Source organism: Leucoraja erinacea, unplaced genomic scaffold (genome assembly GCF_028641065.1).
Source record: "Leucoraja erinacea ecotype New England unplaced genomic scaffold, Leri_hhj_1 Leri_788S, whole genome shotgun sequence".
Taxonomy (NCBI): Eukaryota; Metazoa; Chordata; class Chondrichthyes; order Rajiformes; family Rajidae; genus Leucoraja; species Leucoraja erinaceus.
The window spans coordinates 47,501-65,000 of NW_026576716.1; positions in this window are offsets into that span (position 1 = coordinate 47,501).

Below are 17,500 nucleotides of genomic sequence, written 5' to 3' on the forward strand. Positions count from 1 at the left end.
CACAGAAGGTAGTTGAGGCCAGTTCATTGGCTATATTTAATATAGCCCTTGTGGCTAAAGGCATCAGGGGGTATGGAGAGAAGGCAGAGATTGGATACTGAGTTGGATGATCAGCCATGATCATATTGAATGGCGGTGCAGGCTCGAAGGGCCGAATGGCCTACTCCTGCACATATTTTCCATTTTCTATGTTCTATGTTACTATGTTTCTATCACCATCACTTATCTACTTTATAGCCCCCTGCACCCACGTGCCGATGCAAAAACTTCTTGAATGTTACTATCATACCTGCCCCAACCAGTGAAGGGTAGGATTGTAGAGGGAAAAGGCGAGAAGAGGTGGGAATATAAGCGAAGGGGCAGATAGAGGCGGGAAGAGAGTGTGACCGCTATGGGAAGGGTAGCCGAGGTGGGCTCGTCGTCCCATTACACGAAGAATATAGAGCCGTTGGGAACGGTGCAACAAGGTGAGATTAGACAGACTTAGATTGTTTTCTCTGGAACGGCTGAGATTCCGGGGATACCTGAAAGAAATGTGTGATAAGGAAACCAATCTGAAGCATATTGCCATATTGTCAAATTTCCAAAGAGCGGAGGGCATTGGGTTAAGTTGAGAGGGAGTACTACGTGGCACGTTGTTACGCACATAGGGTGGTGAGGGCATGGAACGCGTTGCTGGCAGATATCATTGTCGATTACGAGCCTTTTTGATCGGCGCAAGGGTGTGCAGGGAATTAAGGGATATGGATCACATACATGGAGCGGGTAAAGGTTTAATTTGGAATCATACTCGGCACGGATACTGGTGGCTCAAAGTCTGCTCATGTGCAGCTCTGTTCCGTATTCTATGTTTTAGTCGGAAGATAAGAGGGAGGCATCGAGGCGGAGAGTTTGAGCAAGAGAGGACGGAGAGACAGAGCTGGAAGGAGGCAGAGCGCGACGAGGAAAGAGTGATAGAGCGAGTGAATAGGGTGGAGAAAGAGGGACAGTAGACATTATATTTCACTTAACTTCACTCACAGTGGAAGCAAAGGATCAGACTTAGTAACAGAAGCATGTTTCTCCGGAGCCAGTAGCGAGAGTGATCAGCGCAGGAGCGGTGCATTTATGATCACCGACACTCCTCCAATCTCTCTCAAATATATTGCCGCATTCAACATGACGTAGACACGCCTACTTCTCCCACTTACCAATCCAATCCGTGATGGCGTCAGTTCGGCTCTGATGTATCGTCCACAGCTCTACTGCATGTTCTCATCTTTCAGACTAACTCTCATTCCCTCTGTCTCCACGGGTCTCTGGAGATCAGTGACAGGACCCTTCTCCTTATGTCTCTGTTCCTGGCCCGCGTGTTTGATAAGATTTTCCGGGATCGCAGTCACTTCCTTCCTTCCTTCCTTCTTTCTTACCTTCCTTCCTTCCTTCCTTCCTTCCTTCCTTCCTTCCTTCGTCCCTTCCTTCCTTCCTTCCTTCCTTCCTTCCTTCCTTCCTCTTCCTTCCTTCCTTCCTTCCTTCCTTCCTTCCTTCCTTCCTTCCTTCCTTCCTTCCTTCCTTCCTTCCTTCCTTCCTTCCTTCCTTCCTTCCTTCCTTCCTTCCTTCCTTCCTTCCTTCCTTCCTTCCTTCCTTCCTTCCTTCCTTCCTTCCTTCCTTCCTTCCTTCCTTCTTTCCGTTCTTAATTCCTTCCTTCCTTCCTTCCTTCCTTCCCTCCTTCCTTCCTTCCTTCCTTCCTTCCTTCCTTCCTTCCTTCCCTTCCTTCCTCCTTCTTCCCTCCTTCCTCCCTACTTCTTCCTTCCTTCCTTCCTTCCTTCCTTCTTCCTTCCTTCCTTCCTTCCTTCCTTCCTTCCTTCCTCCCTCCCTCCCTCCTTTCCTGCCTTCCTTCCAACCTTTCTTCCTTCCTTCCTTCCTTCCTTCCTTCCTTCCTTCCTTCCTTCCTTCCTTCCTTCCTACCTGAGTACTGGACTCCAAAGGATCATACCACCGACAAAGGAGCAGAACTAGGCCATTCAACCCAACGCGTCTGTTCCAACATATAAATGCGGATCATTTGTTTATGCTCGCAACTCTGTTCTCCTGCCATTTCCCCGTAACCCTTTCCGCCTTTACCGATCAAGAACCTGTCAATCTCCGCTTTAAAATACCCAAATGACGGCCTCCACAAGGGTTTGTGGCAATTAATTTTACCACTCTGTGGTCATCATTCAATGGCTAAAGAAATTCCTCCACCTTATAAATGTATTTTATTGTCCGGCTGTGCTCCCTGATATTAGACTCTCCATTGACCGTATTAAATCAGCCCACATCCAATCTGTCAAAGCCTTTCAATTATCCAGTAGGTTTCAAGGAATGCGTCCCTCATCTTCGGCGGGAGCAGCCACAGAGCCTCGAGACAATAACTCAATCATCCCTAGAATAATTATCGTATACCTCATCTGGACGTTCTGCAACGCCAGAACATCCCTTCCCAAAACTGCTCACTACATTCCAAATGTAGCCTCACCAGCGGCTTACAAATCTTCACCAATAGGTCCTTAAGTAGTACGTCTCGGTGGACCGATTGGACAGTTTTCATTATTGCACCGTCTAATCAATTCAGGTCATCGGCGGCTGACCGTTATATTTTCCCCTCATCATCTTTCACAGGCGCGCTGTGTCGACTCATCGGCTTCCCGCCTCTTTCCCAGATGCGACCTCGGTGATGGTCCATCAGTTTCCCGACGCTCTGTGCGGATCTCCCGTCCTGAACGTGGAGATGAAGTGCATTATACAGGGCCGTACCAGCAGCAGTAGTGACGTGTACTGATACAGACAATACCCGGGAGAGGGGCCGCAAAAAGCTATTCTAAAGTAGCTAAACGCGTGTAGCCACAAACGCCCCAGGCCGGTAGAGAGACGGAATATCAACAAGTTATACCTAAAGCCTTCCGACCCAAAGGCGGATTCGTCGGTCATGTATTTCTGAGCCTATAGTCTGTACAGCGATTTGAATGAAGGTGAAACACACAAAAAACACACTCCCTCAACCGCTGACAGTGAGCGCCCCCTGCAGCCGCGAGATATGTGTGTTGCTCCCCCATGTTTCAGAGCATATCTCTTCCTCTACATCTTTTATGCCCTTTATCCACCTGCGCGCGCTTTCAAATACCCTCTTTCTCCGTATCTCTCTGCGTCTATCTCAGTCTCCTCTCCCCATAGTCTTGTTGTCCTCAAAATTATTCGCCGCTTCTTGCTGTAGATCATCTCTCGGGTTGTCTTTCTGTACATCTTTCGGTGCATCCGTCTTTCAAGCCCTTGTTCTAGAGATAGCTGGATAAATCTTAAACCAAATCCTCCCCATCCCCCCGCTTAGTGGAGTGTTCTCACTACTTGTTTTTCACATATTTACGGTCTCCTTATCTGCCTAGTGTGCATATTGACTTTCGCTTTCATCTCCCTCAGTTACTCTCCTCCCCATCTATCTACCTTTTTGATTGTCTACCCGACATTCCTCTCCTCTATCTGTCTATTGAACTTAATCTGTTTGTCTATATGTCCCTCGATCCATCTCTATCTTCCTCACAATATCTATCTCTCAAACTCTCTCTCTCTAATGAATGATTGAAAGATAATTTATTGTGACACGTCAGAGTGATATTCTTTGATTTGCAGCCACAAGCAATGCAAAGACTTGCCACATAAAGGGCGCCAAAAAAGTTACAAATTATTCCAGCGCCGGGTCCTCCTTTGTCCCCCCCCCCCCCCCCCCCCCCCCCCCCCTGCCATCCCCATATCCTTCGCTCTCCACGTCGTTTCCCGACAACATAACCGAACGCCGGCCGGACCTCCTCGACGGCCCGACTTAAACCGTAGACATCCTTAACTATCGTCGATCTCGACCATCGGCCGGACATGCCGCGACAACCGCAGCAGGGTCCACCCCTGGCGCCTTCGCGGCGCCGACGAAATGTCGGGCAGCGGGGATCCGCAACCCGGCTTCGCGGCCTCATGCGAAGCGTTTACCGCTCACTCTCTGTTGTTCCTCTATATCTCCCCTCTCTCTTTTGAATCCCTCCCTGATTCCCAGTTCCCTCCATTCCTCTCTCTATCTCATTCAATGCCATCCCTTTCTTCTCTATCTCCATCCACCTCCTAGCTCATCTGGTGGCGCTGCGCGTCGGCTGCCTCGCCAGCAGCGCTTTCGTTATTTCGACATTTGTTTTCCTTAAATTAATTTTCCAAATGTATGGTTTTGGGTTTTTAAGTGTGTCTTATGTGGCGGCTGCATGTTTTGAGGGGAGGGGGGCGGCGGGGTAGGGGCAACCGGTTTTCGGTCACCTACCACGAAGCAGGTGCGACGTTTTTCCTTTCGCTTCTTCGCCGCCCTCGCGGCCTAACAACATGGATCGGTGCTGCCTTTCCCGGAGGCGTGGCCAGAGCTTCAGCAGCCGACGCAGCGTGGAATTTCCATCGCGGAGCGGAGCGATCCCTTGCCGTGGATCGCTGGTGAATAACTCCGACCGCTGAACTGCGGCTTATAACATCCTGAAGCCACGGTCTCCTGTAAGGATGTTGCCGATTAGGGAATTCCTAGCCGCGAGTGTGTTCGAACTGACGCGACGTAAGTGTTTCGATCATCCCGACGAGAGGGCCGTCCGTAGCAGCGACAACGGAGGGTGAAGGCCCCAGACCACAGGAGAACAAAGGAGGATGACTGACTGAACCTTATTGCCTTCACCAGTAAATAATTCTGTGTTGGATGTTTATGTTACATTCTATTGTGTGTTGAGTTATTTTTAATTGTATGGCTGCATGGTAACTCATTTCGCTATAGCTTAATTGGTGCATTTGACAAATAAATACGAACCTTGAACGTAGCTACTTCCTATTTCGCTCTGCTGTCCCTACTATCTATGTCTTTACCATTGCTCCTTCTGCCTGTTTCTAATCGTCTATCTATATTTGTCTGCCTCCAGCCGGACAGCAGGACAGGCAGCATTTCTGGAGAGGGGGGGGGGGGGAGAGAGGGGGGAGAGAGAGGCGGATATGAGAGGGCGAGATATAGATATAGAGAAGGAGTATGACGAGAGAGGGAGCGGAGAGGGAGAGAGAGAGAGAGAGAGAGAGAGAGAGAGAGAGAGAGAGAGAGAGATAGAGAGAGAGAGAGAGAGAGAGAGGAGAGAGCGAGAGAGAGAGAGAAAGAGAGAGAGAGGAGTGAAAATGCGAACGGAAAGATAGTATGGATTACAATACATATTAATGATTTGGACGAAGGAATTCAAAGTAACATTAGCACATTTACATATGACACAAAGCTGGATGGCAGTGAGAACTGAGAAGAGGATGATGTGAGGATGCAGGGTGACTTGGACAGGTTGAGTGTGTACGCAGATCAATGGCAGATGCAGTTTAATGCAGGTTATCCTCTTTGGTGGCAAGATCAAGAAGGCAGATTATTATCAGAATGGTGTCAGATTAGGAAAATGGGAAGTGTAGTGGGAACTGGGTGGCATTGCACATCAGTACAACAGGCAATGAAGAAAGCTAATGGCATGTTCCCCTTCATTGCGAGAGGACTTGAGCACAGGAGCCAAGAGGTAATTCTACAGTTGTACAGGGGTCTGGTGACACCACACCTGAGGTATTGTGTGCAGTTTAGGTCTCCCAATGTGAGGACTGACATTCTTGCTATTGAGGGAGTGAAGCGCAGGTTCACGCGGTTCATTCTGGTGATGGGGGCGGGGGCGGGTGCCACATGATGAAAGAAGAGAACGACTAGGATTGTATTCACTGGAATTTTGAAGGACGACAGTATTAAGGGAGTCCACAACCAGGGGCCACAGTTTAAGAAAAACGGGTAGGCCATTTGGAACTGAGACGAGGCCACACCTTTTCTCACTTGTGGAATTATCTGCCCCAGAAGACAGTGGAGGGCAATTTACTGGATGTATTCGAATGGGTGTTAGATTGAGCTCTTAGGTTAGTGGGATCAAGGGATATGGGTAGAAGGCAGGAACGGGGCACAGATTGTGATGGAGGTGTTGGCGGGGTGACGGTAAAAAAGCTACAGAGATGATGAAGGAACTAATGAAGGGGAGGATTCGGAGGAAGGGAAGTGCTCTCATCTGTAAGAAGATTGGTCCGAATGAACGAGGGGCGTGTCCAACCCATAATCCTCGTAAACAATGTTTTCTGAGGGATGGGCAAAGAGCGAGTTTGACGTGAGTGGATTCATCACTCCTGTCCTCACCGCTCTCAGTACTGGGAGAACAGACACGGAAGAAAGATGCTTCTGATACTGCGTCTGATCCTCTCCGTCCATTGTGAGCGAAAGTGAACAAACTACGCTGTCCTTATTCGCATTTTCTTCATTTCTACTGCGCATCCCCGTTCTTTGACCTCGTTGTTTCAATTGGTCACAATCCGGGTTCGTCTCCGATTTTACTTCACGCTCTTCCCTGTTGCAACCACTCCGCTCTCCGCTCTCTCCGCTCTCCGCTCTCCGCTCTCCGCTCCCCGCTCCCCGCTCTCCGCTCCCCGCTCTCCCCTCCCCGCTCTCCGCTCCCCGCTCTCCGCTCTCCGCTCCCCGCTCTCCGCTCCCCGCTATCCGCTCTCCGCTCTCCGCTCTCCGCTCTCCGCTCTCCGCTCTCCGCTCTCCGCTCCCCGCTCCCCGCTCTCCGCTCTCCGCTCTCCGCTCTCCGCTCTCCGCTCTCCCTCTCCGCTCCCCGCTCCCCGCTCTCCGCTCTCCGCTCTCCGCTCTCCGCTCCCCGCTCTCCGCTCCCCGCTCTCCGCTCCCCGCTCTCCGCTTTCCGCTCTTCACTCTTCCCTCTCCATCCCATCGTCATATCGACTTTAATCCTGTAGTTTACTTCCTTATGGGGTAGCAAAGTGGCGCAGCGGGAGGGGCACTGCTTCACAGTCGCCAGAACATTATTCCCTTCCATTACTGTAAGGAATGGCGGTTCCATTGTGGTGGATGTTTATGTTACGTTTTATTTTATTTGTATATTGTGATCTTTTCACTTAGTATGACTGCATGGTACAGAAATTTCACTGTCGTTTAGTTGGTGAAGTGACAATAAGAGGGAACTTGAACTTGAATGATGCAAGTCTGCTCCGTCATTCAAACGTGGCTCATCTATTTCCATCACTGGAAAATTCCACCCCACGTCCAAACTATCAAGGCCTCTCATTATCCGATGTTTCAAAGGGTTTGCTATCCCCTGTGCCCCTCATCCTTCTAAACTACAGAGAGCTGGCCAAGATCCTCCAAACGAACCCCATACGTTAACCCAATCATCCCCCCGAATCATTCTCGTACACGTCCTCTGGACCCTCTCCAACTCCAGCACATCCCTCCCCAAAATCGCTCACTACAATCCAAATGTGGCCTCAATAGCCATTTATAACGCCTCAATACTATATCTTTAAATAATATGTTTTGTTGGGCCAATCCTTGCTGTAGCTTTCAGACAATTCAATCAATCGAAGGCAGACATGATTGTATTTTTTCCGCGTCCTCTTTGCACCGTCCGTCTTTACTCACCGCCTCCCTGTTTATTTCCCAGATGCTACCTCGGTTACGGTTAATCAGTTTCCCGGCGCTCTGACCGGATTTCCCGGCCGATACGTGGAGGTGACGTGCATTGTACCGGACAGTACCAGCGGTAACATGTACTGGTACAGACAAAACCCGGGGCAAGGGCCACGCAGCCTGTTCTACTCTGCAGCAGCTGGGAGCGTCCAACCAACGACGCCGGTGGATGGTTTTACAGCAGAAAGATCAACGGGCAACGATTTCTCCCTAAAGTCCTCCGTCCTGGAGGCGAATGGATCGGCTATGTATTTCTGCGCCTGGAGTCTACACAGCGAGTTTGACAAACGGGGGAGACACACAAAAACCTCACTCCCTCATTCGCTGATAGTGAGCGTCCAATTCGACAATGAGATTTTTGTCCTGTTACCTTGTCCCATCTCTTCCCCCTAAATCTTTTCCGACCTTTATCCACCAGTTCGCGCTCTCTTTCAACCCTTCTCTCCCCAATAGAGGTCTGTAGTGGGCGGTTACTGTCGGCGAGTGATAAAGTGACGTCTATCCATCATCCATGCGTACAGATCTTGAAATCCTTATGCATCCATGTAAGCACGGATTACGGTTCAGACGCCGCCTAATTAATTCGGACGATTTTTTTTCCAGGTGGGGGTCACTTCTCTTCCACCGAATCCTCCCCTTCTCTAGTTTTCCTTAATCACTGTCTCTTTGTACCGTGACCTGGACCCTCCCCTCGTGGACACTACGCATTATTGTTCTCATTTATCGCGGTCTCTTCATCTGCATCTTGTGGTTTCTGTCATTCACACTCATGTCCATCACAGTTTTTCTCCTCCGCGTCTATCTGTATTTTTGATTGCCTGTCTGACTGTCCGCTCCTCTATCTGTCAGTCTAACGTCCTCTACCTCTGTCTATATATCCCTATATCTATCTCCCTCCCTACCTCCCTCATTATCCATATATCTGTTTATCTATCAAAGTCTCTGTAATGAATGAATGAATGATAATTTATTGGGACAGGTCACAGTGATATTGCGACAACAAATAGGACGCCAGAAAAGTAACCATGTATCCCCAACACCCGGTGCTCATTTGTTCTCCCAACCCTTCCGTCCACGGCGTTTTCCACCACGGCGGATCTCCCTATGTTATCGGCAGATCTTCCTGTGTTCCCGTCCTGTTCCAGTTCCCTCATCGACCAACGACCTGAGCAGCACGCCGACAGCTTCGCAGGCCTGATAGAGAAAGCCGGCGCCCTCAACGACCGCCGAACTCAAATGCCGGCCCGACGTCCACGCCGACCGCCGCTGGATCCACACCTGAACACCAGAGTCCGGCAGCAAGCATCCTCCGCCCCAGAGTCCAGCCGCGGGCATCCACCGTCCGGCTTCTTCGCGGCCTGCGAGGCGTCCACTCCTCACGCCCTCTTTTCTCTCTATCTCTGCCTTCTGTCTTTTTCATCTCTCTCCGCTGCTCTGTCTTCCTATTTCACTCTATCTTTCTCCACTGTTCTCTACTCCCCCCCCCCCCCCCCTCTCTCTGCCACAGACCACCCACTCTGTCTCCCTATCTGCCTGCTTGTCTGTGAAAGTGAATTATCCAGCCACCAGACATCTCGCAGTTCAGCGGTCCGTAAGAATAACCAATGAAAGAACGCTGAGCGGCAGACGGGGACAAATAGAATCCGGTAGCAGGTGACTCTGGCCTCGTATCTAGTTCTACTTCCGGCACCTGTCACTTCGTTCTCTCGCTGAGCAGTTGTTTACTGTCGTTTTAACCGCGATGGTTAGAGACGGAGGGCGAATGTGAACATGAGGGAGGCAGATGTGACTGAAGATTGATAGAGGGGCGTAATTCTGCCACATAAAGGCAGATAAGGACTGATTAAACAACAGGAAAAGAAGTGCTAAACACAGTCGTAGATAAAGCAGTAGTTTGTGAGGTGAAGACAATGTGCATAATACTACACACAGTTCACACTCATATAGGTGAATATATATAGGTATGTATATATATATGGATTGAGTGAGAGAGATGAACAGAGAGAGAGAGAGAGAGAGAGAGAGAGAGAGAGAGAGAGAGAGAGAGAGAGATAGAACGTTTCGTGTTTGGACTACTTCGGTTCATTGGTGTTTCGGCCTCGTTTCTATTCGTTTCTTTGGCTTCCACTTCTTTGCTTCCACTTCTTGTCTGTCGACGCCGCGTGCGCACACGGCTTTACCTCCACCTTACCTAATCTAACTCCATTGAGATCGTAATCTGCCCCCTTGTTTTTGCCACCAAAGTGGATAACCTCACATTTATCTATGTTATACTGCATCTGCCACGCATCTGAACACACAATCAACCTGTCCAGGTCACCCTGCAACCTCCTAACATCCTCCTCACAGTTCACCCTGCCACCCAGCTTTGTGTCATCTGCAAATTTGCTAGTGTTGCTCCTAATTCCCTCTTCCAAATCATTAATATATGTTAAACAGTTGCGGCCCTAACACCGAGCCTTGCGGCACTCCACTCGTCACTGCCTGCCATTCTGAAAATAACCCGTTCACTCCTACTGTTTGCTTCCTGTCTGCCAACCAATTTTCTATCCACGTTAACATCCTACTCCGCATACCATGTGCTCTAATTTTACTCACCAGTCTCCTATGCGAGACCTTATCAAAGGCTTTCTGAAAGTATTGATACACGACATCCACTGGCACCCCTTCGTCCATTTTGCTGTGCACATCCTCAAAAATTCCAGAACATTACTCAAGCATGATTTTCCTTTCATAAATCCATGCTGACTTGGGATAATCCTTTTACTGCAATCCAACATGCCCCATTAATAACTCTTTAATAATTGACTCCAACATCTTTCCCACCACCGAAGTCAGGCAAACTGTTCTGTGATTCCCCGTTTTCTCTCTCGCTCATTTCTTGAAAAGTGGGATAACATTAGCTATCCTCCAATCCACAGTAACTGACCGTGCACCTGGTGGACATTGGACAATGATCTCCGGTGCGTCCACTATCCCTAGAGCCACCTCCCTGAGGACCCTGGGTTGCAGAACCAGTGGGTTTATCATCCATCAATATTAGCCAATGCTATTTCTCGCCTAATGCTAATTTCTTTCAGTCCCTCTATCCCCTCTGATCCTCTATGTTCCAGTACTTATTTGTGATTATTTGTGTCTTCCTTAGTGAAGACAAATCCAAAGTACCTGTTCAACTCCAATGCCATTTTCTTGTTCCATATAATAATTTCACCCATGTCTGCCTTCAAGTGACCCACATCTGATTGTGCTACTCTTCTTCCCTTAACATATCGATATACGTTGTTACTATCCTTCTTTATATACCTGGCCAGCTTCCCCATGTATTTCGTCTTTCAGCCCGTATTGCTCGTTTTGTTTCCTTCAGATTGAATGGCGGTGCAGGGCCGAATAAAAACATAGAAACATAGAAAATAGGTACAGGTGTAGACCATTCGGCCATTCGAGCCTGCACCGTCATTCAATATGATCATGGCTGATCATGCAACTTAATATCCTGTACCTGCCTTATCTCCATACCCCCTGATCCATTTAGGCACAATGGCCACATCTAACTCCCTCTTAAATGTAGCCAATGAGCTGGCCTCAACTACCTTCTGTGACAAATGTCGTTTCTGCAGCCATACATTACAAAACGAAAAAGACCCGAGACACAACACTATTTACACATACATCCATCACATCGCTGTGATGGAGGGCAAAACAAACTTATCTCTCCCCTGCACCCCCCCCCCCCCCCCCCCCCCCCCCCCCGATGTCAGAGTCAAAGTCAAAGCCCCCCGGCTGGCGATGGCGATTGTCCCGCGGCCATTAAAGCCACGCCGGGCGATGCAAGGTCGCGCACCGGGTCTTGGTGTTAGAGCCCCGGTGTGCGCTCGCAAATTCCCGCGGTCATTCCAAGCCACGCGGGGCGGTGATGTAAGGCCCCGCTCCAGGTGCTCAGACTTCTCCAGCAACTCGGGGTGGAGAAGTCGCCGCTGCGGAAGCCCGGAAAAGCGGTCTCCCAACAGGGACCCGCGGGCTCCCGCTGTTGCTGTCCGCCAGACCCGCAGCTGCAGCCTCCGTATCTCCGGGCGTCGGGTCGCAGCAGCGCGCCTCCACAGCTCCACCCGCTCTGACTCGGCCAGCTCCACGAAAGCGAGTAGGACCACAGCTCCGCGAATGGAGCCCCATGTCGTTCCTGTTGGAGGCCGCTCCACGTTGCAGCCGTAACGACAACGGAGACCTGACAAAGAAAAGGTCGGGTCTCCCGTGCAGGGGAAAGATTTTAAAGTTCCACCCCACACACACACCCCCCGACAAAAAATAAATAAAACCTACATAGAAACGAGACAAAAATAATAAACAGACAGACGTACTGCAGAGGCCGCTGCTGACGAGAGTCGCGCCGCCCACCGACTACGCTGTGTGAAAAATGTTTTTCTCATCTCGGTCCTAAAGGATTTCCTCTTTATACTTAAAATGTGACCCCTTGTCCTGGACCTCCCCAACATCGGGAATAATCTTCCTGCATCTAGCCTGTCCAATTTTATAAGTTTATAAAAGATACGCCCTCAATCTTCTACATTTTAGCGAGTACAATCCGAGTCCATCCAGTCTTTCTTCAAAGGAAAGTCCAGTCATCCCATGAATCAGTCTGGTCAACCTTTGCTGTACTCCCTCTATGACAAGAATGTCTTTCGTCAGATTTGGAGAACAAAACTGTACGCAATACTCGAGGTGTGGTCTCACCAAGACCCTGTACAACTGCAATAGAACATCCCTGCTCCAATAATGAAATCATTTCGCTATAAATGCTAACATACCATTCGCTTTCTTCACTGCCTGCTGCACCTGCATGCCTACACTCAATGACTGGTGTACCATGACACCCAGGTCTCGTTGAATCTCTCCTATTCCCAATCGGCCATATTTAGATAATAGTCTACTTTCCTGTCTTTGCCATCAAAGGGGATAACCTCACATCTATCCACATTATACTGCTTCTGCAATGCATTTGCCCACTCACCCAGCCTATCCAAGTCACTCTGCAGCCTCCTAGCATCCTCCTCACAGCTAATACTGCCTACCAGCTTCGTGTCATCCGCAAACTTGGAGATGTTGCATTCAATTCCCTCGTCCAAATCATTAACATATATTGTAAATAGCTGGGATCCCAGCACTGAGCCTTGCGGTACCCCACTAGTCACTGCCTGCCATTGTGAAAAGGACCAGTTTACTCCGACCCTTTGCTTCCTGTCTGTCAGCCAGTTCTCTGTCCACATCAATACTGAACCCCCAATACCGTGTGCTTTAAGTTTGTATACTAATCTCTTATGTGGGACCTTGTCCAAAGCATTCTGAAAGTCCAGATATAATACATCCACTGGTTCTCCCTTATCCACTCTACTAGTTACATCCTGGAAAAAATCTATAAGATTCGTCTGACATGATTTACCTTTCGTAAATCCATGCTGACTTTGTCCAATGATTTCACCACTTTCCAAATGTGCTGCTATCCCATCTTTAATAACTGACTAGCAGTTTTTCCACTACCGATGTTAGACTAACTGGTCTGTAATTCCCCGTTTTCTATCTCCACACTTTTTTTTAAAAAGTGCTTTTACATAAGCTACCCTCCAATCATCAGGAACTATTCCAGAATCTGAAGTGTGTTGAAAAATTATCACCAATGCATCCACTATATTTGGGGCTACTTCTTTAAATGCTCTGGGATGCAGCCTATCTGGCCCTGGGGATTTATCGGCCTTTAATCCATTTAATTTACCTAACACCACTTCCCCGCTAAACTGGATTTCACTCAGTTCCTCCATCTCATTTGACCCGCGGTCTCCTGCTATTTCCGGCAGATTATTTATGTCTTCCTTAGTGAAGACGGAACCAAAGTAGTTATTCAATTGGTCTGCCACGTCCTTGTTACGCATGATCAATTCACCTGTTTCTGACTGCAAGGGACCTATATTTGTTTTAACTAATCTCTTTCTCTTCACATATCAATACAACACTTTTGCAGTCAGTGTTTATGTTCCCTGCCAGTGTTCTTTCATAATCTATTTTCCCTTTCCTAATTAGAGGAGCCCTTTGTCCTCATCTGCTGTACTCTGAATTGCTCCCAATTTGTACGCTTCGTCTTTTGTACGCATCCTTTTGTACGCTTCCTTCCTTCCTTCCTTCCTTCCTTCCTTCCTTCCTTCCTTCCTTCCTTCCCACCTTTTCTCTTTTTGTTTCCATAGATATATTGACAGATAGGTAGGAACATGTAATTGGTGCTGGTGGTACTGCCCTTAACGCGGCCGATGGGGGTGGGATGACAGAGATGGAGGTGTAGATAAAATACAGAGATTAAGGAAGAAGGAGAGAGGGTGAGGTGGAGGGGAAGTGACTCCCATCTTGAAGATGATTGGTTCGAATGAGGGAGGAGGCGTGTCCGACCAACAGACCGCGTCACAATTGGTTTCAGGGAGGCGGGGATGTGCGTGGTTGACGTGAGTAGATTCATCGCTCCTGCCCTCACCGCTCTCAATACTGACAGAAGCGACACGGAAGATATGCTTCTGATACTGCGCCTGATCCTCTCGGTCCATTGTGAGTGAAAGTGAATACACGACTCTTTCTTTGCCGCTCTTTTCATATCCGCTTCGCATCTCCTTTCTTTGACCTCATTCTTCCAATTTACTAGGTACAATCCATCTTCGGCTCCGATGTTTCCTTTGGAACTACGCCCCTCTACCCTCGCCCCTCTCAACTCTCCCCCTCTCCATTCCGCCCTATTCTCGCCTTCAATCATGTTGTTTAATTCCTCAGGGGGTGCCATAGTGACGCAGCGGGAAGAGCCGCTGCTACCCTTTCGCCACATACTCGGATTCGATGCTGACCTCGGGTGTTGCCTGTGTGTACGAAGTTTGCACATTCTCCCTGTGACCCACCTGGGTTTCTTCTAGATGCTCCGATGTATTCCCACATCTCAGAGACGTGCGGGGTTTGAAGCTTAATTAGTCCTCTGCAAATTGCACCCAGCGAGCAGGGAGTGGATGCGAAAGTGGGATAATATAGAACTAGTGTGAATGTATGAACAATGGACGACGTGGACTCCAAAAGGTCATATTCACATGATATAGGAGCATAATTAGACCATTCATTCCAGCGCGACAGCTCCGGCATCCAATCGTCGTTCATCAATTTGTTCCTCACAACCTGATTCTCCTGCCGTACCCCTGTAACGTGTGGCGCCCTTACCGATCCAGAACCTGTTCTTCGCCGCCTTAAACATACCCAATGAATTGGCCTCTACAACCGTCTATGGCAGAGAATTCCACCACCATCTGCTTCACCACTTTCTGGCTAAACAAATTCCTCGTCATCTGCATTATAAATGTACGACCTTTTATTCTGTGGCCATGCTCCCGGGTTCTAGACTCTCTTTACCGGAAACATCCACTGCACGTCCAATCTACCAAGACCTTTCATAATCTAGCAGGTTTCAAATAGCTCCATATCCACCTCATCCGTGCATGTCCAGAGCCTCCAGACGCAGTGCGTACGTTAACATAATCATCCCCTCGATCATTCTCGTAAACCCCCTTTGGACCCTCTCCAAAGCCAGCACATTCCTCCCCTAAACCGCTCACTACCTTCCAAATGTGGCCTCGCCAAAGACTTTAACGCCTCAGTACTATTCCCTTCATTATGGATCTATTGGTCTTTCTTCCTTGCTGCACCTTCTAAGATCTTCAGTTAATCGATGGCAGATTTTACTTTATCTCTCTCTCTCTCCTCTCTCTCTCTCTCTCTCTCTCTCTCTCTCTCTCTCTCTCTCTCTCTCTCTCTCTCTCTCTCTCTCTCTCTCTCTCTCTCTCTCTCTCTCTCTCTCTCTCTCTCTCTCTCTCTCTCTCTTCCTCTTTGCATCAGCGCTTCTCTGTTTCTCTCTCTCGCCTCCCCTCGTCTCTTCGTGTTTACTCATCGCCTCCCCGTCTCTTTCCCAGATGCTACCTCGGTAACGATCCATCAGTCTCCCGGCGCTCTGACCGGACCTCCCGGCCAAAACGTGAAGGTGAAGTGCACTGTTAAGGGCAGTACCACCAGCACCAATTACATGTTCTGGTACCGACAATACCCGGGAGAGGGGCCAAAGAACATGTTCTACTCCTCAGTAGCCAAGAGCGTGCAGCCACCGACGCCGGTGGACGGTTTTACGGCAGAGAGACCGAACGACAACGAGTTCTACCTACATTCCGCCGGCTTAAAGGATAGTTCATCGGCCGTGTATTTCTGCGCCTGGAGTCTACACAGCGACTTAGATAAACGGGTGAGACAAACAATAACCTCACCCCCTCATCCGCTGATAACGAGCGCCCCCTTCGGCCTTGAGATGTTTGTGGTGCGCCCCCCTCTCTCAGAGTATATCTCTACCGCTAGATCTTTTCTGTCCTTTATCCACCTGCTCGCGCTTTCTTTCACCCTCTGTCTCTGTGTCCTTAACTCTGCCTCTTTCTCTGCCTACTCTTCTCTCAGCTTCGCTGTCCCCACACTTCTCGTCGCCCCCCCCCCCCCCCCCCCCCCCCCCGTCCCCCTCGCTGTAACTCACCTTTCATTATATCTGCCTGTTCATGGGTGCTGATCCGTCTGTCAACCCATCAACCTAGAGATTGCTGGTTAAATCGAAGGATGGATGGATAGATTTTTAGGGTAAACTAGTTGGGTCCCGTTCCCTCAACGCGCGGTCGTGTGGGGTAGGGGGGCTGCGGCGTCACGCGCACACTAACCCACCCCGCTCCCCCCCCCCACACGCACACACACACACACACACACACACACACACACACACACACACACACACACACACACACACACACACACACACACACACACACACACACACACACACACACACACACACACACACACCACACACACACATAACCACCAAACACACGCATACATACATACATTAACCTCCCCCCTTGATATTATATTAATCTATTTCATAGGCTCCTTTTACCCCATCCCGCCCTATCCACTGACGCATAGACCCCAACGCCCAGGCGCGTCTAGATGGGTGAGGGGCAAGGGACGGGAGGATGAGGGGTAGGGGGTGTGGGGCGGGGCAGGTATGGTGGCGCGGGGAGGGAGGGGGGGGGGCGGGAAGGCGGGTGCAAGAGGACGGGAGGGGGGAGAGAAGGGTGGAGGATGGAGGAGGTGGCGGAGGGGGAAGAGGGGGGAAGGGAGATGGGGGGAGATTGGGGGGAGAGGGGGGGCGGGATAGAGAAGGGGAGGGGCGGAGTGTGCTGGGCGGGGAAGGGTGTGTAGGAGGGGGAGAGAGGGGGAAGAGGGGTTGAGGGGCATAGGGGGTGAGGGGAGGTGGGGGGGAGAGAGAGGGGGGAGGGGAGAAAGGGGAGAGAGAGAAGATGCGTGAGAAGTGGGAGAGAGAGAGGGAGAGAGAAAAGAAGGAGGGGCGAGGGAGGTGGGGTGAGAGGAGTGGGAGAGGAGGGGAGAGAGATGAGTGGGAGAGAGGAGGGGGGAAGGATGTGGCGAGAGAGGGGAGAGAGGAGGGAGGAATGGGATGGATGTGGGGGAGAGGAGGAGGGTGGGTTAGGAGGAGGGAGCGGGGTGGAGGAGGAGGTTAGCGAGCCGGGCAGCTCGCGGGGGTGACGTCACTCGCAGCGCGCATATCGAAGACGGCAGAGCCATTTCATCAGCCAACGCCTTTATTTTCAACGTTATTTCAGATTCCTGAGCATGTTGATTAATGAGTCCGAAATTAGTACACCAACACACCCACACACACAAAAATCACCCCCCTACACAAAAACACTAACCGCCCCCGCTTGATATTATATTAATATTATTCATTTGCTCCTTTTACCCCGTACCTCGCCCTATCCTCTCATGCATAACCACCAACTGTGCAGGCGCGGCTAGAGATGGAAAGGGGGTGGA